Raw genomic sequence first — 21,341 nt, forward strand, 5'->3', positions numbered from 1 at the left:
CTCGATGCAGCTCTTTTAGTGACACGGGGCAGCGGCCACTCCTGCTGCAGTACCTTTATTGTACCTCTTTTACCGTGCTCAGCATTTTATTCCCTATACACCTCTCAGCCTTTCCCGTGCGGCTCTTTTTACCCAGCAGCGCTGCCCCAAAGGTCCCGCGGTGCAGCTCTTTTAGTGACACGGGGCAGCGGCCACTCCCGCTGCAGTACCTTTTGAGTATTTCTTAGACCATTGTCAATATTTTATTCCCCTCACACTTCCCTTTGTCAATATTTTATTCCGCTCACACTTCCCAGCCTTTCCCGTTCGGCTCTTTTTACCCAGTAGCGCTGCCCCGAAGGTCCCTCGATGCAGCTCTTTTAGTGACACGGGGCAGCGGCCACTCCTGCTGCAGTACCTTTATTGTACCTCTTTTACCGTGCTCAGCATTTTATTCCCTATACACCTCTCAGCCTTTCCCGTGCGGCTCTTTTTACCCAGCAGCGCTGCCCCAAAGGTCCCGCGGTGCAGCTCTTTTAGTGACACGGGGCAGCGGCCATACCTGCTGCAGTACCTTTTGAATATTTCTTAGACCATTGTCAATATTTTATTCCCCTCACGCTTCCCTTTGTCAATATTTTATTCCGCTCACACTTCCCAGCCTTTCCCGTGCGGCTCTTTTTACCCAGCAGCGCTGCCCCGAAGGTCCCTCGGTGCAGCTCTCTTAGTGACACGGGGCAGGGGCGGAGAGCCCTCTAGGTGCGGCTCCTCTGTGGCACTTTACCGTGTTCTATTTTATTTCATTGGTACCTCGCGCATTGCGCCGGGCGGCTCATTCGGAGACATGCGCCGGCTCTCACAGCGCCCCGCCCGCCGCCGCTCCCCGGGGCCCTCCCCGCTGCTCTCGGGAGATCGCACACCGCAGGCGGCCCAAGCCCCGTCCCGCCGACGGCACTCGCCACCCGCCGCCCGCCGCCGCGTTCTCCCGCTGCCTACCGGCACGAAGCGGCGCTGCCGATGACGGAGCCGATGCGCGGCTGCCACGCCGCTTTCCCCGCGCCTCAGGGCCGGCGGCTTCGGCCCCACAGGGCGGCGTCCCCGCATCCGGGCCAGCCCGCGGAGCTCCTGCCGCCGCCGCCGCCGCCCCCCGACTGAGGGGCCGCGACGCCGGCGCCCCCTTTTATACTCCGCACCCCCCTTTTCCCGCCACTGCCGCGCTGGGCTCCCCCCGCCTCAAAACCGCCCTGAAGCGCCCAAGGCGGGAACGGCGCAGCCGCGACGGTGCCTCAGAGAAGCTCTTTTGGCGGCACGGGGCAGCGGCCACCCCCCCTGCAGTACCTTTATTGTACTTCTTTTATTATGCTCAGCATTTTATTCCCTATACACCTCTCAGCCTTTCCCGTGCTGAGCTTTATAACCAGCAGCGCTGCCCCGAAGGTCCCACGGTGCAGCTCTTTTAGTGACACGGGGCAGCGGCCACTCCTGCTGCAGTACCTTTATTGTAGCTCTTTTACCATGCTCAGCATTTTATTCCCTTTACACCTCTCAGCCATTCCCGTGCTGAGCTTTATAACCAGCAGCGCTGCCCCGCCGGTCCCACGGTGCAGCTCTTTTAGTGACACGGGGCAGCGGCCATACCTGCTGCATTACCTTTTGAGTATTTCTTAGACCATTGTCAAAATTTTATTCCCCTCACACTTCCCTTTGTCAATATTTTATTCCGCTCACACTTCCCAGCCTTTCCCGTGCGGCTCTTTTTACCCAGTAGCGCTGCCCCGAAGGTCCCTCGATGCAGCTCTTTTAGTGACACGGGGCAGCGGCCACTCCTGCTGCAGTACCTTTATTGTACCTCTTTTACCGTGCTCAGCATTTTATTCCCTATACACCTCTCAGCCTTTCCCGTGCGGCTCTTTTTACCCAGCAGCGCTGCCCCAAAGGTCCCGCGGTGCAGCTCTTTTAGTGACACGGGGCAGCGGCCACTCCCGCTGCAGTACCTTTATTGTACCTCATTTACCATGCTCAGCATTTCATTCCCTTTACACCTCTCAGCCTTTCCCGTGCTGCTCTTTATAACCATTAGCACTGCCCCGCCGGTCCCACGGTGCAGCTCTTTTAGTGACACGGGGCAGCGGCCATACCTGCTGCAGTACCTTTTGAATATTTCTTAGACCATTGTCAATATTTTATTCCCCTCACGCTTCCCTTTGTCAATATTTTATTCCGCTCACACTTCCCAGCCTTTCCCGTGCGGCTCTTTTTACCCAGCAGCGCTGCCCCGAAGGTCCCTCGGTGCAGCTCTCTTAGTGACACGGGGCAGGGGCGGAGAGCCCTCTAGGTGCGGCTCCTCTGTGGCACTTTACCGTGTTCTATTTTATTTCATTGGTACCTCGCGCATTGCGCCGGGCGGCTCATTCGGAGACATGCGCCGGCTCTCACAGCGCCCCGCCCGCCGCCGCTCCCCGGGGCCCTCCCCGCTGCTCTCGGGAGATCGCACACCGCAGGCGGCCCAAGCCCCGTCCCGCCGACGGCACTCGCCACCCGCCGCCCGCCGCCGCGTTCTCCCGCTGCCTACCGGCACGAAGCGGCGCTGCCGATGACGGAGCCGATGCGCGGCTGCCACGCCGCTTTCCCCGCGCCTCAGGGCCGGCGGCTTCGGCCCCACAGGGCGGCGTCCCCGCATCCGGGCCAGCCCGCGGAGCTCCTGCCGCCGCCGCCGCCGCCCCCCGACTGAGGGGCCGCGACGCCGGCGCCCCCTTTTATACTCCGCACCCCCCTTTTCCCGCCACTGCCGCGCTGGGCTCCCCCCGCCTCAAAACCGCCCTGAAGCGCCCAAGGCGGGAACGGCGCAGCCGCGACGGTGCCTCAGAGAAGCTCTTTTGGCGGCACGGGGCAGCGGCCACCCCCCCTGCAGTACCTTTATTGTACTTCTTTTATTATGCTCAGCATTTTATTCCCTATACACCTCTCAGCCTTTCCCGTGCTGAGCTTTTTACCCAGCAGCGCTGCCCCGCCGGTCCCACGGTGCAGCTCTTTTAGTGACACGGGGCAGCGGCCACTCCTGCTGCAGTACCTTTTGAATATTTCTTAGACCATTGTCAATATTTTATTCCCCTCACACTTCCCTTTGTCAATATTTTATTCCGCTCACACTTCCCAGCATTTCCCGGGCGGCTCTTTTTACCCAGTAGCGCTGCCCCGAAGGTCCCTCGATGCAGCTCTTTTAGTGACACGGGGCAGCGGCCACTCCTGCTGCAGTACCTTTATTGTACCTCTTTTACCGTGCTCAGCATTTTATTCCCTATACACCTCTCAGCCTTTCCCGTGCGGCTCTTTTTACCCAGCAGCGCTGCCCCAAAGGTCCCGCGGTGCAGCTCTTTTAGTGACACGGGGCAGCGGCCACTCCCGCTGCAGTACCTTTATTGTACCTCATTTACCATGCTCAGCATTTCATTCCCTTTACACCTCTCAGCCTTTCCCGTGCTGCTCTTTATAACCATTAGCGCTGCCCCGCCGGTCCCACGGTGCAGCTCTTTTAGTGACACGGGGCAGCGGCCATACCTGCTGCAGTACCTTTTGAATATTTCTTAGACCATTGTCAACATTTTATTCCGCTCACACTTCTTAGCCTTTCCCGTGCTGAACTTTTTACCCAGCAGCGCTGCCCCGAAGGTCCCGCGGTGCAGCTCTTTTAGTGACACGGGGCAGCGGCCACTCCTGCTGCAGTACCTTTATTGTACCTCTTTTACCATGCTCAGCATTTTATTCCCTATACACCTCTCAGCCTTTCCCGTGCTGAGCTTTTTACCCAGCAGCGCTGCCCCGCCGGTCCCACGGTGCAGCTCTTTTAGTGACACGGGGCAGCGGCCATACCTGCTGCAGTACCTTTTGAATATTTCTTAGACCATTGTCAATATTTTATTCCCCTCACGCTTCCCTTTGTCAATATTTTATTCCGCTCACACTTCCCAGCCTTTCCCGTGCGGCTCTTTTTACCCAGCAGCGCTGCCCCGAAGGTCCCTCGGTGCAGCTCTCTTAGTGACACGGGGCAGGGGCGGAGAGCCCTCTAGGTGCGGCTCCTCTGTGGCACTTTACCGTGTTCTATTTTATTTCATTGGTACCTCGCGCATTGCGCCGGGCGGGTCATTCGGAGACATGCGCCGGCTCTCACAGCGCCCCGCCCGCCGCCGCTCCCCGGGGCCCTCCCCGCTGCTCTCGGGAGATCGCACACCGCAGGCGGCCCAAGCCCCGTCCCGCCGACGGCACTCGCCACCCGCCGCCCGCCGCCGCGTTCTCCCGCTGCCTACCGGCACGAAGCGGCGCTGCCGATGACGGAGCCGATGCGCGGCTGCCACGCCGCTTTCCCCGCGCCTCAGGGCCGGCGGCTTCGGCCCCACAGGGCGGCGTCCCCGCATCCGGGCCAGCCCGCGGAGCTCCTGCCGCCGCCGCCGCCGCCCCCCGACTGAGGGGCCGCGACGCCGGCGCCCCCTTTTATACTCCGCACCCCCCTTTTCCCGCCACTGCCGCGCTGGGCTCCCCCCGCCTCAAAACCGCCCTGAAGCGCCCAAGGCGGGAACGGCGCAGCCGCGACGGTGCCTCAGAGAAGCTCTTTTGGCGGCACGGGGCAGCGGCCACCCCCCCTGCAGTACCTTTATTGTACTTCTTTTATTATGCTCAGCATTTTATTCCCTATACACCTCTCAGCCTTTCCCGTGCTGAGCTTTATAACCAGCAGCGCTGCCCCGAAGGTCCCACGGTGCAGCTCTTTTAGTGACACGGGGCAGCGGCCACTCCTGCTGCAGTACCTTTATTGTAGCTCTTTTACCATGCTCAGCATTTTATTCCCTTTACACCTCTCAGCCATTCCCGTGCTGAGCTTTATAACCAGCAGCGCTGCCCCGCCGGTCCCACGGTGCAGCTCTTTTAGTGACACGGGGCAGCGGCCATACCTGCTGCATTACCTTTTGAGTATTTCTTAGACCATTGTCAATATTTTATTCCCCTCACACTTCCCTTTGTCAATATTTTATTCCGCTCACACTTCCCAGCCTTTCCCGTGCGGCTCTTTTTACCCAGTAGCGCTGCCCCGAAGGTCCCTCGATGCAGCTCTTTTAGTGACACGGGGCAGCGGCCACTCCTGCTGCAGTACCTTTATTGTACCTCTTTTACCGTGCTCAGCATTTTATTCCCTATACACCTCTCAGCCTTTCCCGTGCGGCTCTTTTTACCCAGCAGCGCTGCCCCAAAGGTCCCGCGGTGCAGCTCTTTTAGTGACACGGGGCAGCGGCCACTCCCGCTGCAGTACCTTTATTGTACCTCATTTACCATGCTCAGCATTTCATTCCCTTTACACCTCTCAGCCTTTCCCGTGCTGCTCTTTATAACCATTAGCACGGCCCCGCCGGTCCCACGGTGCAGCTCTTTTAGTGACACGGGGCAGCGGCCATACCTGCTGCAGTACCTTTTGAATATTTCTTAGACCATTGTCAATATTTTATTCCCCTCACGCTTCCCTTTGTCAATATTTTATTCCGCTCACACTTCCCAGCCTTTCCCGTGCGGCTCTTTTTACCCAGCAGCGCTGCCCCGAAGGTCCCTCGGTGCAGCTCTCTTAGTGACACGGGGCAGGGGCGGAGAGCCCTCTAGGTGCGGCTCCTCTGTGGCACTTTACCGTGTTCTATTTTATTTCATTGGTACCTCGCGCATTGCGCCGGGCGGCTCATTCGGAGACATGCGCCGGCTCTCACAGCGCCCCGCCCGCCGCCGCTCCCCGGGGCCCTCCCCGCTGCTCTCGGGAGATCGCACACCGCAGGCGGCCCAAGCCCCGTCCCGCCGACGGCACTCGCCACCCGCCGCCCGCCGCCGCGTTCTCCCGCTGCCTACCGGCACGAAGCGGCGCTGCCGATGACGGAGCCGATGCGCGGCTGCCACGCCGCTTTCCCCGCGCCTCAGGGCCGGCGGCTTCGGCCCCACAGGGCGGCGTCCCCGCATCCGGGCCAGCCCGCGGAGCTCCTGCCGCCGCCGCCGCCGCCCCCCGACTGAGGGGCCGCGACGCCGGCGCCCCCTTTTATACTCCGCACCCCCCTTTTCCCGCCACTGCCGCGCTGGGCTCCCCCCGCCTCAAAACCGCCCTGAAGCGCCCAAGGCGGGAACGGCGCAGCCGCGACGGTGCCTCAGAGAAGCTCTTTTGGCGGCACGGGGCAGCGGCCACCCCCCCTGCAGTACCTTTATTGTACTTCTTTTATTATGCTCAGCATTTTATTCCCTATACACCTCTCAGCCTTTCCCGTGCTGAGCTTTATAACCAGCAGCGCTGCCCCGAAGGTCCCACGGTGCAGCTCTTTTAGTGACACGGGGCAGCGGCCACTCCTGCTGCAGTACCTTTATTGTAGCTCTTTTACCATGCTCAGCATTTTATTCCCTTTACACCTCTCAGCCATTCCCGTGCTGAGCTTTATAACCAGCAGCGCTGCCCCGCCGGTCCCACGGTGCAGCTCTTTTAGTGACACGGGGCAGCGGCCATACCTGCTGCATTACCTTTTGAGTATTTCTTAGACCATTGTCAATATTTTATTCCCCTCACACTTCCCTTTGTCAATATTTTATTCCGCTCACACTTCCCAGCCTTTCCCGTGCGGCTCTTTTTACCCAGTAGCGCTGCCCCGAAGGTCCCTCGATGCAGCTCTTTTAGTGACACGGGGCAGCGGCCACTCCTGCTGCAGTACCTTTATTGTACCTCTTTTACCGTGCTCAGCATTTTATTCCCTATACACCTCTCAGCCTTTCCCGTGCGGCTCTTTTTACCCAGCAGCGCTGCCCCAAAGGTCCCGCGGTGCAGCTCTTTTAGTGACACGGGGCAGCGGCCACTCCCGCTGCAGTACCTTTATTGTACCTCATTTACCATGCTCAGCATTTCATTCCCTTTACACCTCTCAGCCTTTCCCGTGCTGCTCTTTATAACCATTAGCACTGCCCCGCCGGTCCCACGGTGCAGCTCTTTTAGTGACACGGGGCAGCGGCCATACCTGCTGCAGTACCTTTTGAATATTTCTTAGACCATTGTCAATATTTTATTCCCCTCACGCTTCCCTTTGTCAATATTTTATTCCGCTCACACTTCCCAGCCTTTCCCGTGCGGCTCTTTTTACCCAGCAGCGCTGCCCCGAAGGTCCCTCGGTGCAGCTCTCTTAGTGACACGGGGCAGGGGCGGAGAGCCCTCTAGGTGCGGCTCCTCTGTGGCACTTTACCGTGTTCTATTTTATTTCATTGGTACCTCGCGCATTGCGCCGGGCGGCTCATTCGGAGACATGCGCCGGCTCTCACAGCGCCCCGCCCGCCGCCGCTCCCCGGGGCCCTCCCCGCTGCTCTCGGGAGATCGCACACCGCAGGCGGCCCAAGCCCCGTCCCGCCGACGGCACTCGCCACCCGCCGCCCGCCGCCGCGTTCTCCCGCTGCCTACCGGCACGAAGCGGCGCTGCCGATGACGGAGCCGATGCGCGGCTGCCACGCCGCTTTCCCCGCGCCTCAGGGCCGGCGGCTTCGGCCCCACAGGGCGGCGTCCCCGCATCCGGGCCAGCCCGCGGAGCTCCTGCCGCCGCCGCCGCCGCCCCCCGACTGAGGGGCCGCGACGCCGGCGCCCCCTTTTATACTCCGCACCCCCCTTTTCCCGCCACTGCCGCGCTGGGCTCCCCCCGCCTCAAAACCGCCCTGAAGCGCCCAAGGCGGGAACGGCGCAGCCGCGACGGTGCCTCAGAGAAGCTCTTTTGGCGGCACGGGGCAGCGGCCACCCCCCCTGCAGTACCTTTATTGTACTTCTTTTATTATGCTCAGCATTTTATTCCCTATACACCTCTCAGCCTTTCCCGTGCTGAGCTTTATAACCAGCAGCGCTGCCCCGAAGGTCCCACGGTGCAGCTCTTTTAGTGACACGGGGCAGCGGCCACTCCTGCTGCAGTACCTTTATTGTAGCTCTTTTACCATGCTCAGCATTTTATTCCCTTTACACCTCTCAGCCATTCCCGTGCTGAGCTTTATAACCAGCAGCGCTGCCCCGCCGGTCCCACGGTGCAGCTCTTTTAGTGACACGGGGCAGCGGCCATACCTGCTGCATTACCTTTTGAGTATTTCTTAGACCATTGTCAATATTTTATTCCCCTCACACTTCCCTTTGTCAATATTTTATTCCGCTCACACTTCCCAGCCTTTCCCGTGCGGCTCTTTTTACCCAGTAGCGCTGCCCCGAAGGTCCCTCGATGCAGCTCTTTTAGTGACACGGGGCAGCGGCCACTCCTGCTGCAGTACCTTTATTGTACCTCTTTTACCGTGCTCAGCATTTTATTCCCTATACACCTCTCAGCCTTTCCCGTGCGGCTCTTTTTACCCAGCAGCGCTGCCCCAAAGGTCCCGCGGTGCAGCTCTTTTAGTGACACGGGGCAGCGGCCACTCCCGCTGCAGTACCTTTATTGTACCTCATTTACCATGCTCAGCATTTCATTCCCTTTACACCTCTCAGCCTTTCCCGTGCTGCTCTTTATAACCATTAGCACTGCCCCGCCGGTCCCACGGTGCAGCTCTTTTAGTGACACGGGGCAGCGGCCATACCTGCTGCAGTACCTTTTGAATATTTCTTAGACCATTGTCAATATTTTATTCCCCTCACGCTTCCCTTTGTCAATATTTTATTCCGCTCACACTTCCCAGCCTTTCCCGTGCGGCTCTTTTTACCCAGCAGCGCTGCCCCGAAGGTCCCTCGGTGCAGCTCTCTTAGTGACACGGGGCAGGGGCGGAGAGCCCTCTAGGTGCGGCTCCTCTGTGGCACTTTACCGTGTTCTATTTTATTTCATTGGTACCTCGCGCATTGCGCCGGGCGGCTCATTCGGAGACATGCGCCGGCTCTCACAGCGCCCCGCCCGCCGCCGCTCCCCGGGGCCCTCCCCGCTGCTCTCGGGAGATCGCACACCGCAGGCGGCCCAAGCCCCGTCCCGCCGACGGCACTCGCCACCCGCCGCCCGCCGCCGCGTTCTCCCGCTGCCTACCGGCACGAAGCGGCGCTGCCGATGACGGAGCCGATGCGCGGCTGCCACGCCGCTTTCCCCGCGCCTCAGGGCCGGCGGCTTCGGCCCCACAGGGCGGCGTCCCCGCATCCGGGCCAGCCCGCGGAGCTCCTGCCGCCGCCGCCGCCGCCCCCCGACTGAGGGGCCGCGACGCCGGCGCCCCCTTTTATACTCCGCACCCCCCTTTTCCCGCCACTGCCGCGCTGGGCTCCCCCCGCCTCAAAACCGCCCTGAAGCGCCCAAGGCGGGAACGGCGCAGCCGCGACGGTGCCTCAGAGAAGCTCTTTTGGCGGCACGGGGCAGCGGCCACCCCCCCTGCAGTACCTTTATTGTACTTCTTTTATTATGCTCAGCATTTTATTCCCTATACACCTCTCAGCCTTTCCCGTGCTGAGCTTTATAACCAGCAGCGCTGCCCCGAAGGTCCCACGGTGCAGCTCTTTTAGTGACACGGGGCAGCGGCCACTCCTGCTGCAGTACCTTTATTGTAGCTCTTTTACCATGCTCAGCATTTTATTCCCTTTACACCTCTCAGCCATTCCCGTGCTGAGCTTTATAACCAGCAGCGCTGCCCCGCCGGTCCCACGGTGCAGCTCTTTTAGTGACACGGGGCAGCGGCCATACCTGCTGCATTACCTTTTGAGTATTTCTTAGACCATTGTCAAAATTTTATTCCCCTCACACTTCCCTTTGTCAATATTTTATTCCGCTCACACTTCCCAGCCTTTCCCGTGCGGCTCTTTTTACCCAGTAGCGCTGCCCCGAAGGTCCCTCGATGCAGCTCTTTTAGTGACACGGGGCAGCGGCCACTCCTGCTGCAGTACCTTTATTGTACCTCTTTTACCGTGCTCAGCATTTTATTCCCTATACACCTCTCAGCCTTTCCCGTGCGGCTCTTTTTACCCAGCAGCGCTGCCCCAAAGGTCCCGCGGTGCAGCTCTTTTAGTGACACGGGGCAGCGGCCACTCCCGCTGCAGTACCTTTATTGTACCTCATTTACCATGCTCAGCATTTCATTCCCTTTACACCTCTCAGCCTTTCCCGTGCTGCTCTTTATAACCATTAGCACTGCCCCGCCGGTCCCACGGTGCAGCTCTTTTAGTGACACGGGGCAGCGGCCATACCTGCTGCAGTACCTTTTGAATATTTCTTAGACCATTGTCAATATTTTATTCCCCTCACGCTTCCCTTTGTCAATATTTTATTCCGCTCACACTTCCCAGCCTTTCCCGTGCGGCTCTTTTTACCCAGCAGCGCTGCCCCGAAGGTCCCTCGGTGCAGCTCTCTTAGTGACACGGGGCAGGGGCGGAGAGCCCTCTAGGTGCGGCTCCTCTGTGGCACTTTACCGTGTTCTATTTTATTTCATTGGTACCTCGCGCATTGCGCCGGGCGGCTCATTCGGAGACATGCGCCGGCTCTCACAGCGCCCCGCCCGCCGCCGCTCCCCGGGGCCCTCCCCGCTGCTCTCGGGAGATCGCACACCGCAGGCGGCCCAAGCCCCGTCCCGCCGACGGCACTCGCCACCCGCCGCCCGCCGCCGCGTTCTCCCGCTGCCTACCGGCACGAAGCGGCGCTGCCGATGACGGAGCCGATGCGCGGCTGCCACGCCGCTTTCCCCGCGCCTCAGGGCCGGCGGCTTCGGCCCCACAGGGCGGCGTCCCCGCATCCGGGCCAGCCCGCGGAGCTCCTGCCGCCGCCGCCGCCGCCCCCCGACTGAGGGGCCGCGACGCCGGCGCCCCCTTTTATACTCCGCACCCCCCTTTTCCCGCCACTGCCGCGCTGGGCTCCCCCCGCCTCAAAACCGCCCTGAAGCGCCCAAGGCGGGAACGGCGCAGCCGCGACGGTGCCTCAGAGAAGCTCTTTTGGCGGCACGGGGCAGCGGCCACCCCCCCTGCAGTACCTTTATTGTACTTCTTTTATTATGCTCAGCATTTTATTCCCTATACACCTCTCAGCCTTTCCCGTGCTGAGCTTTATAACCAGCAGCGCTGCCCCGAAGGTCCCACGGTGCAGCTCTTTTAGTGACACGGGGCAGCGGCCACTCCTGCTGCAGTACCTTTATTGTAGCTCTTTTACCATGCTCAGCATTTTATTCCCTTTACACCTCTCAGCCATTCCCGTGCTGAGCTTTATAACCAGCAGCGCTGCCCCGCCGGTCCCACGGTGCAGCTCTTTTAGTGACACGGGGCAGCGGCCATACCTGCTGCATTACCTTTTGAGTATTTCTTAGACCATTGTCAATATTTTATTCCCCTCACACTTCCCTTTGTCAATATTTTATTCCGCTCACACTTCCCAGCCTTTCCCGTGCGGCTCTTTTTACCCAGCAGCGCTGCCCCGAAGGTCCCTCGGTGCAGCTCTCTTAGTGACACGGGGCAGGGGCGGAGAGCCCTCTAGGTGCGGCTCCTCTGTGGCACTTTACCGTGTTCTATTTTATTTCATTGGTACCTCGCGCATTGCGCCGGGCGGCTCATTCGGAGACATGCGCCGGCTCTCACAGCGCCCCGCCCGCCGCCGCTCCCCGGGGCCCTCCCCGCTGCTCTCGGGAGATCGCACACCGCAGGCGGCCCAAGCCCCGTCCCGCCGACGGCACTCGCCACCCGCCGCCCGCCGCCGCGTTCTCCCGCTGCCTACCGGCACGAAGCGGCGCTGCCGATGACGGAGCCGATGCGCGGCTGCCACGCCGCTTTCCCCGCGCCTCAGGGCCGGCGGCTTCGGCCCCACAGGGCGGCGTCCCCGCATCCGGGCCAGCCCGCGGAGCTCCTGCCGCCGCCGCCGCCGCCCCCCGACTGAGGGGCCGCGACGCCGGCGCCCCCTTTTATACTCCGCACCCCCCTTTTCCCGCCACTGCCGCGCTGGGCTCCCCCCGCCTCAAAACCGCCCTGAAGCGCCCAAGGCGGGAACGGCGCAGCCGCGACGGTGCCTCAGAGAAGCTCTTTTGGCGGCACGGGGCAGCGGCCACCCCCCCTGCAGTACCTTTATTGTACTTCTTTTATTATGCTCAGCATTTTATTCCCTATACACCTCTCAGCCTTTCCCGTGCTGAGCTTTATAACCAGCAGCGCTGCCCCGAAGGTCCCACGGTGCAGCTCTTTTAGTGACACGGGGCAGCGGCCACTCCTGCTGCAGTACCTTTATTGTAGCTCTTTTACCATGCTCAGCATTTTATTCCCTTTACACCTCTCAGCCATTCCCGTGCTGAGCTTTATAACCAGCAGCGCTGCCCCGCCGGTCCCACGGTGCAGCTCTTTTAGTGACACGGGGCAGCGGCCATACCTGCTGCATTACCTTTTGAGTATTTCTTAGACCATTGTCAATATTTTATTCCCCTCACACTTCCCTTTGTCAATATTTTATTCCGCTCACACTTCCCAGCCTTTCCCGTGCGGCTCTTTTTACCCAGTAGCGCTGCCCCGAAGGTCCCTCGATGCAGCTCTTTTAGTGACACGGGGCAGCGGCCACTCCTGCTGCAGTACCTTTATTGTACCTCTTTTACCGTGCTCAGCATTTTATTCCCTATACACCTCTCAGCCTTTCCCGTGCGGCTCTTTTTACCCAGCAGCGCTGCCCCAAAGGTCCCGCGGTGCAGCTCTTTTAGTGACACGGGGCAGCGGCCACTCCCGCTGCAGTACCTTTATTGTACCTCATTTACCATGCTCAGCATTTCATTCCCTTTACACCTCTCAGCCTTTCCCGTGCTGCTCTTTATAACCATTAGCACGGCCCCGCCGGTCCCACGGTGCAGCTCTTTTAGTGACACGGGGCAGCGGCCATACCTGCTGCAGTACCTTTTGAATATTTCTTAGACCATTGTCAATATTTTATTCCCCTCACGCTTCCCTTTGTCAATATTTTATTCCGCTCACACTTCCCAGCCTTTCCCGTGCGGCTCTTTTTACCCAGCAGCGCTGCCCCGAAGGTCCCTCGGTGCAGCTCTCTTAGTGACACGGGGCAGGGGCGGAGAGCCCTCTAGGTGCGGCTCCTCTGTGGCACTTTACCGTGTTCTATTTTATTTCATTGGTACCTCGCGCATTGCGCCGGGCGGCTCATTCGGAGACATGCGCCGGCTCTCACAGCGCCCCGCCCGCCGCCGCTCCCCGGGGCCCTCCCCGCTGCTCTCGGGAGATCGCACACCGCAGGCGGCCCAAGCCCCGTCCCGCCGACGGCACTCGCCACCCGCCGCCCGCCGCCGCGTTCTCCCGCTGCCTACCGGCACGAAGCGGCGCTGCCGATGACGGAGCCGATGCGCGGCTGCCACGCCGCTTTCCCCGCGCCTCAGGGCCGGCGGCTTCGGCCCCACAGGGCGGCGTCCCCGCATCCGGGCCAGCCCGCGGAGCTCCTGCCGCCGCCGCCGCCGCCCCCCGACTGAGGGGCCGCGACGCCGGCGCCCCCTTTTATACTCCGCACCCCCCTTTTCCCGCCACTGCCGCGCTGGGCTCCCCCCGCCTCAAAACCGCCCTGAAGCGCCCAAGGCGGGAACGGCGCAGCCGCGACGGTGCCTCAGAGAAGCTCTTTTGGCGGCACGGGGCAGCGGCCACCCCCCCTGCAGTACCTTTATTGTACTTCTTTTATTATGCTCAGCATTTTATTCCCTATACACCTCTCAGCCTTTCCCGTGCTGAGCTTTATAACCAGCAGCGCTGCCCCGAAGGTCCCACGGTGCAGCTCTTTTAGTGACACGGGGCAGCGGCCACTCCTGCTGCAGTACCTTTATTGTAGCTCTTTTACCATGCTCAGCATTTTATTCCCTTTACACCTCTCAGCCATTCCCGTGCTGAGCTTTATAACCAGCAGCGCTGCCCCGCCGGTCCCACGGTGCAGCTCTTTTAGTGACACGGGGCAGCGGCCATACCTGCTGCATTACCTTTTGAGTATTTCTTAGACCATTGTCAATATTTTATTCCCCTCACACTTCCCTTTGTCAATATTTTATTCCGCTCACACTTCCCAGCCTTTCCCGTGCGGCTCTTTTTACCCAGTAGCGCTGCCCCGAAGGTCCCTCGATGCAGCTCTTTTAGTGACACGGGGCAGCGGCCACTCCTGCTGCAGTACCTTTATTGTACCTCTTTTACCGTGCTCAGCATTTTATTCCCTATACACCTCTCAGCCTTTCCCGTGCGGCTCTTTTTACCCAGCAGCGCTGCCCCAAAGGTCCCGCGGTGCAGCTCTTTTAGTGACACGGGGCAGCGGCCACTCCCGCTGCAGTACCTTTATTGTACCTCATTTACCATGCTCAGCATTTCATTCCCTTTACACCTCTCAGCCTTTCCCGTGCTGCTCTTTATAACCATTAGCACTGCCCCGCCGGTCCCACGGTGCAGCTCTTTTAGTGACACGGGGCAGCGGCCATACCTGCTGCAGTACCTTTTGAATATTTCTTAGACCATTGTCAATATTTTATTCCCCTCACGCTTCCCTTTGTCAATATTTTATTCCGCTCACACTTCCCAGCCTTTCCCGTGCGGCTCTTTTTACCCAGCAGCGCTGCCCCGAAGGTCCCTCGGTGCAGCTCTCTTAGTGACACGGGGCAGGGGCGGAGAGCCCTCTAGGTGCGGCTCCTCTGTGGCACTTTACCGTGTTCTATTTTATTTCATTGGTACCTCGCGCATTGCGCCGGGCGGCTCATTCGGAGACATGCGCCGGCTCTCACAGCGCCCCGCCCGCCGCCGCTCCCCGGGGCCCTCCCCGCTGCTCTCGGGAGATCGCACACCGCAGGCGGCCCAAGCCCCGTCCCGCCGACGGCACTCGCCACCCGCCGCCCGCCGCCGCGTTCTCCCGCTGCCTACCGGCACGAAGCGGCGCTGCCGATGACGGAGCCGATGCGCGGCTGCCACGCCGCTTTCCCCGCGCCTCAGGGCCGGCGGCTTCGGCCCCACAGGGCGGCGTCCCCGCATCCGGGCCAGCCCGCGGAGCTCCTGCCGCCGCCGCCGCCGCCCCCCGACTGAGGGGCCGCGACGCCGGCGCCCCCTTTTATACTCCGCACCCCCCTTTTCCCGCCACTGCCGCGCTGGGCTCCCCCCGCCTCAAAACCGCCCTGAAGCGCCCAAGGCGGGAACGGCGCAGCCGCGACGGTGCCTCAGAGAAGCTCTTTTGGCGGCACGGGGCAGCGGCCACCCCCCCTGCAGTACCTTTATTGTACTTCTTTTATTATGCTCAGCATTTTATTCCCTATACACCTCTCAGCCTTTCCCGTGCTGAGCTTTATAACCAGCAGCGCTGCCCCGAAGGTCCCACGGTGCAGCTCTTTTAGTGACACGGGGCAGCGGCCACTCCTGCTGCAGTACCTTTATTGTAGCTCTTTTACCATGCTCAGCATTTTATTCCCTTTACACCTCTCAGCCATTCCCGTGCTGAGCTTTATAACCAGCAGCGCTGCCCCGCCGGTCCCACGGTGCAGCTCTTTTAGTGACACGGGGCAGCGGCCATACCTGCTGCATTACCTTTTGAGTATTTCTTAGACCATTGTCAATATTTTATTCCCCTCACACTTCCCTTTGTCAATATTTTATTCCGCTCACACTTCCCAGCCTTTCCCGTGCGGCTCTTTTTACCCAGTAGCGCTGCCCCGAAGGTCCCTCGATGCAGCTCTTTTAGTGACACGGGGCAGCGGCCACTCCTGCTGCAGTACCTTTATTGTACCTCTTTTACCGTGCTCAGCATTTTATTCCCTATACACCTCTCAGCCTTTCCCGTGCGGCTCTTTTTACCCAGCAGCGCTGCCCCAAAGGTCCCGCGGTGCAGCTCTTTTAGTGACACGGGGCAGCGGCCACTCCCGCTGCAGTACCTTTATTGTACCTCATTTACCATGCTCAGCATTTCATTCCCTTTACACCTCTCAGCCTTTCCCGTGCTGCTCTTTATAACCATTAGCACTGCCCCGCCGGTCCCACGGTGCAGCTCTTTTAGTGACACGGGGCAGCGGCCATACCTGCTGCAGTACCTTTTGAATATTTCTTAGACCATTGTCAATATTTTATTCCCCTCACGCTTCCCTTTGTCAATATTTTATTCCGCTCACACTTCCCAGCCTTTCCCGTGCGGCTCTTTTTACCCAGCAGCGCTGCCCCGAAGGTCCCTCGGTGCAGCTCTCTTAGTGACACGGGGCAGGGGCGGAGAGCCCTCTAGGTGCGGCTCCTCTGTGGCACTTTACCGTGTTCTATTTTATTTCATTGGTACCTCGCGCATTGCGCCGGGCGGCTCATTCGGAGACATGCGCCGGCTCTCACAGCGCCCCGCCCGCCGCCGCTCCCCGGGGCCCTCCCCGCTGCTCTCGGGAGATCGCACACCGCAGGCGGCCCAAGCCCCGTCCCGCCGACGGCACTCGCCACCCGCCGCCCGCCGCCGCGTTCTCCCGCTGCCTACCGGCACGAAGCGGCGCTGCCGATGACGGAGCCGATGCGCGGCTGCCACGCCGCTTTCCCCGCGCCTCAGGGCCGGCGGCTTCGGCCCCACAGGGCGGCGTCCCCGCATCCGGGCCAGCCCGCGGAGCTCCTGCCGCCGCCGCCGCCGCCCCCCGACTGAGGGGCCGCGACGCCGGCGCCCCCTTTTATACTCCGCACCCCCCTTTTCCCGCCACTGCCGCGCTGGGCTCCCCCCGCCTCAAAACCGCCCTGAAGCGCCCAAGGCGGGAACGGCGCAGCCGCGACGGTGCCTCAGAGAAGCTCTTTTGGCGGCACGGGGCAGCGGCCACCCCCCCTGCAGTACCTTTATTGTACTTCTTTTATTATGCTCAGCATTTTATTCCCTATACACCTCTCAGCCTTTCCCGTGCTGAGCTTTATAACCAGCAGCGCTGCCCCGAAGGTCCCACGGTGCAGCTCTTTTAGTGACACGGGGCAGCGGCCACTCCTGCTGCAGTACCTTTATTGTAGCTCTTTTACCATGCTCAGCATTTTATTCCCTTTACACCTCTCAGCCATTCCCGTGCTGAGCTTTATAACCAGCAGCGCTGCCCCGCCGGTCCCACGGTGCAGCTCTTTTAGTGACACGGGGCAGCGGCCATACCTGCTGCATTACCTTTTGAGTATTTCTTAGACCATTGTCAAAATTTTATTCCCCTCACACTTCCCTTTGTCAATATTTTATTCCGCTCACACTTCCCAGCCTTTCCCGTGCGGCTCTTTTTACCCAGTAGCGCTGCCCCGAAGGTCCCTCGATGCAGCTCTTTTAGTGACACGGGGCAGCGGCCACTCCTGCTGCAGTACCTTTATTGTACCTCTTTTACCGTGCTCAGCATTTTATTCCCTATACACCTCTCAGCCTTTCCCGTGCGGCTCTTTTTACCCAGCAGCGCTGCCCCAAAGGTCCCGCGGTGCAGCTCTTTTAGTGACACGGGGCAGCGGCCACTCCCGCTGCAGTACCTTTATTGTACCTCATTTACCATGCTCAGCATTTCATTCCCTTTACACCTCTCAGCCTTTCCCGTGCTGCTCTTTATAACCATTAGCACTGCCCCGCCGGTCCCACGGTGCAGCTCTTTTAGTGACACGGGGCAGCGGCCATACCTGCTGCAGTACCTTTTGAATATTTCTTAGACCATTGTCAATATTTTATTCCCCTCACGCTTCCCTTTGTCAATATTTTATTCCGCTCACACTTCCCAGCCTTTCCCGTGCGGCTCTTTTTACCCAGCAGCGCTGCCCCGAAGGTCCCTCGGTGCAGCTCTCTTAGTGACACGGGGCAGGGGCGGAGAGCCCTCTAGGTGCGGCTCCTCTGTGGCACTTTACCGTGTTCTATTTTATTTCATTGGTACCTCGCGCATTGCGCCGGGCGGCTCATTCGGAGACATGCGCCGGCTCTCACAGCGCCCCGCCCGCCGCCGCTCCCCGGGGCCCTCCCCGCTGCTCTCGGGAGATCGCACACCGCAGGCGGCCCAAGCCCCGTCCCGCCGACGGCACTCGCCACCCGCCGCCCGCCGCCGCGTTCTCCCGCTGCCTACCGGCACGAAGCGGCGCTGCCGATGACGGAGCCGATGCGCGGCTGCCACGCCGCTTTCCCCGCGCCTCAGGGCCGGCGGCTTCGGCCCCACAGGGCGGCGTCCCCGCATCCGGGCCAGCCCGCGGAGCTCCTGCCGCCGCCGCCGCCGCCCCCCGACTGAGGGGCCGCGACGCCGGCGCCCCCTTTTATACTCCGCACCCCCCTTTTCCCGCCACTGCCGCGCTGGGCTCCCCCCGCCTCAAAACCGCCCTGAAGCGCCCAAGGCGGGAACGGCGCAGCCGCGACGGTGCCTCAGAGAAGCTCTTTTGGCGGCACGGGGCAGCGGCCACCCCCCCTGCAGTACCTTTATTGTACTTCTTTTATTATGCTCAGCATTTTATTCCCTATACACCTCTCAGCCTTTCCCGTGCTGAGCTTTATAACCAGCAGCGCTGCCCCGAAGGTCCCACGGTGCAGCTCTTTTAGTGACACGGGGCAGCGGCCACTCCTGCTGCAGTACCTTTATTGTAGCTCTTTTACCATGCTCAGCATTTTATTCCCTTTACACCTCTCAGCCATTCCCGTGCTGAGCTTTATAACCAGCAGCGCTGCCCCGCCGGTCCCACGGTGCAGCTCTTTTAGTGACACGGGGCAGCGGCCATACCTGCTGCATTACCTTTTGAGTATTTCTTAGACCATTGTCAATATTTTATTCCCCTCACACTTCCCTTTGTCAATATTTTATTCCGCTCACACTTCCCAGCCTTTCCCGTGCGGCTCTTTTTACCCAGTAGCGCTGCCCCGAAGGTCCCTCGATGCAGCTCTTTTAGTGACACGGGGCAGCGGCCACTCCTGCTGCAGTACCTTTATTGTACCTCTTTTACCGTGCTCAGCATTTTATTCCCTATACACCTCTCAGCCTTTCCCGTGCGGCTCTTTTTACCCAGCAGCGCTGCCCCAAAGGTCCCGCGGTGCAGCTCTTTTAGTGACACGGGGCAGCGGCCACTCCCGCTGCAGTACCTTTATTGTACCTCATTTACCATGCTCAGCATTTCATTCCCTTTACACCTCTCAGCCTTTCCCGTGCTGCTCTTTATAACCATTAGCACTGCCCCGCCGGTCCCACGGTGCAGCTCTTTTAGTGACACGGGGCAGCGGCCATACCTGCTGCAGTACCTTTTGAATATTTCTTAGACCATTGTCAATATTTTATTCCCCTCACGCTTCCCTTTGTCAATATTTTATTCCGCTCACACTTCCCAGCCTTTCCCGTGCGGCTCTTTTTACCCAGCAGCGCTGCCCCGAAGGTCCCTCGGTGCAGCTCTCTTAGTGACACGGGGCAGGGGCGGAGAGCCCTCTAGGTGCGGCTCCTCTGTGGCACTTTACCGTGTTCTATTTTATTTCATTGGTACCTCGCGCATTGCGCCGGGCGGCTCATTCGGAGACATGCGCCGGCTCTCACAGCGCCCCGCCCGCCGCCGCTCCCCGGGGCCCTCCCCGCTGCTCTCGGGAGATCGCACACCGCAGGCGGCCCAAGCCCCGTCCCGCCGACGGCACTCGCCACCCGCCGCCCGCCGCCGCGTTCTCCCGCTGCCTACCGGCACGAAGCGGCGCTGCCGATGACGGAGCCGATGCGCGGCTGCCACGCCGCTTTCCCCGCGCCTCAGGGCCGGCGGCTTCGGCCCCACAGGGCGGCGTCCCCGCATCCGGGCCAGCCCGCGGAGCTCCTGCCGCCGCCGCCGCCGCCCCCCGACTGAGGGGCCGCGACGCCGGCGCCCCCTTTTATACTCCGCACCCCCCTTTTCCCGCCACTGCCGCGCTGGGCTCCCCCCGCCTCAAAACCGCCCTGAAGCGCCCAAGGCGGGAACGGCGCAGCCGCGACGGTGCCTCAGAGAAGCTCTTTTGGCGGCACGGGGCAGCGGCCACCCCCCCTGCAGTACCTTTATTGTACTTCTTTTATTATGCTCAGCATTTTATTCCCTATACACCTCTCAGCCTTTCCCGTGCTGAGCTTTATAACCAGCAGCGCTGCCCCGAAGGTCCCACGGTGCAGCTCTTTTAGTGACACGGGGCAGCGGCCACTCCTGCTGCAGTACCTTTATTGTAGCTCTTTTACCATGCTCAGCATTTTATTCCCTTTACACCTCTCAGCCATTCCCGTGCTGAGCTTTATAACCAGCAGCGCTGCCCCGCCGGTCCCACGGTGCAGCTCTTTTAGTGACACGGGGCAGCGGCCATACCTGCTGCATTACCTTTTGAGTATTTCTTAGACCATTGTCAATATTTTATTCCCCTCACACTTCCCTTTGTCAATATTTTATTCCGCTCACACTTCCCAGCCTTTCCCGTGCGGCTCTTTTTACCCAGTAGCGCTGCCCCGAAGGTCCCTCGATGCAGCTCTTTTAGTGACACGGGGCAGCGGCCACTCCTGCTGCAGTACCTTTATTGTACCTCTTTTACCGTGCTCAGCATTTTATTCCCTATACACCTCTCAGCCTTTCCCGTGCGGCTCTTTTTACCCAGCAGCGCTGCCCCAAAGGTCCCGCGGTGCAGCTCTTTTAGTGACACGGGGCAGCGGCCACTCCCGCTGCAGTACCTTTATTGTACCTCATTTACCATGCTCAGCATTTCATTCCCTTTACACCTCTCAGCCTTTCCCGTGCTGCTCTTTATAACCATTAGCACTGCCCCGCCGGTCCCACGGTGCAGCTCTTTTAGTGACACGGGGCAGCGGCCATACCTGCTGCAGTACCTTTTGAATATTTCTTAGACCATTGTCAATATTTTATTCCCCTCACGCTTCCCTTTGTCAATATTTTATTCCGCTCACACTTCCCAGCCTTTCCCGTGCGGCTCTTTTTACCCAGCAGCGCTGCCCCGAAGGTCCCTCGGTGCAGCTCTCTTAGTGACACGGGGCAGGGGCGGAGAGCCCTCTAGGTGCGGCTCCTCTGTGGCACTTTACCGTGTTCTATTTTATTTCATTGGTACCTCGCGCATTGCGCCGGGCGGCTCATTCGGAGACATGCGCCGGCTCTCACAGCGCCCCGCCCGCCGCCGCTCCCCGGGGCCCTCCCCGCTGCTCTCGGGAGATCGCACACCGCAGGCGGCCCAAGCCCCGTCCCGCCGACGGCACTCGCCACCCGCCGCCCGCCGCCGCGTTCTCCCGCTGCCTACCGGCACGAAGCGGCGCTGCCGATGACGGAGCCGATGCGCGGCTGCCACGCCGCTTTCCCCGCGCCTCAGGGCCGGCGGCTTCGGCCCCACAGGGCGGCGTCCCCGCATCCGGGCCAGCCCGCGGAGCTCCTGCCGCCGCCGCCGCCGCCCCCCGACTGAGGGGCCGCGACGCCGGCGCCCCCTTTTATACTCCGCACCCCCCTTTTCCCGCCACTGCCGCGC

This window comes from Aphelocoma coerulescens, chromosome 1A, assembly GCF_041296385.1.
Source record: "Aphelocoma coerulescens isolate FSJ_1873_10779 chromosome 1A, UR_Acoe_1.0, whole genome shotgun sequence".
Classification (NCBI taxonomy): domain Eukaryota; kingdom Metazoa; phylum Chordata; class Aves; order Passeriformes; family Corvidae; genus Aphelocoma; species Aphelocoma coerulescens.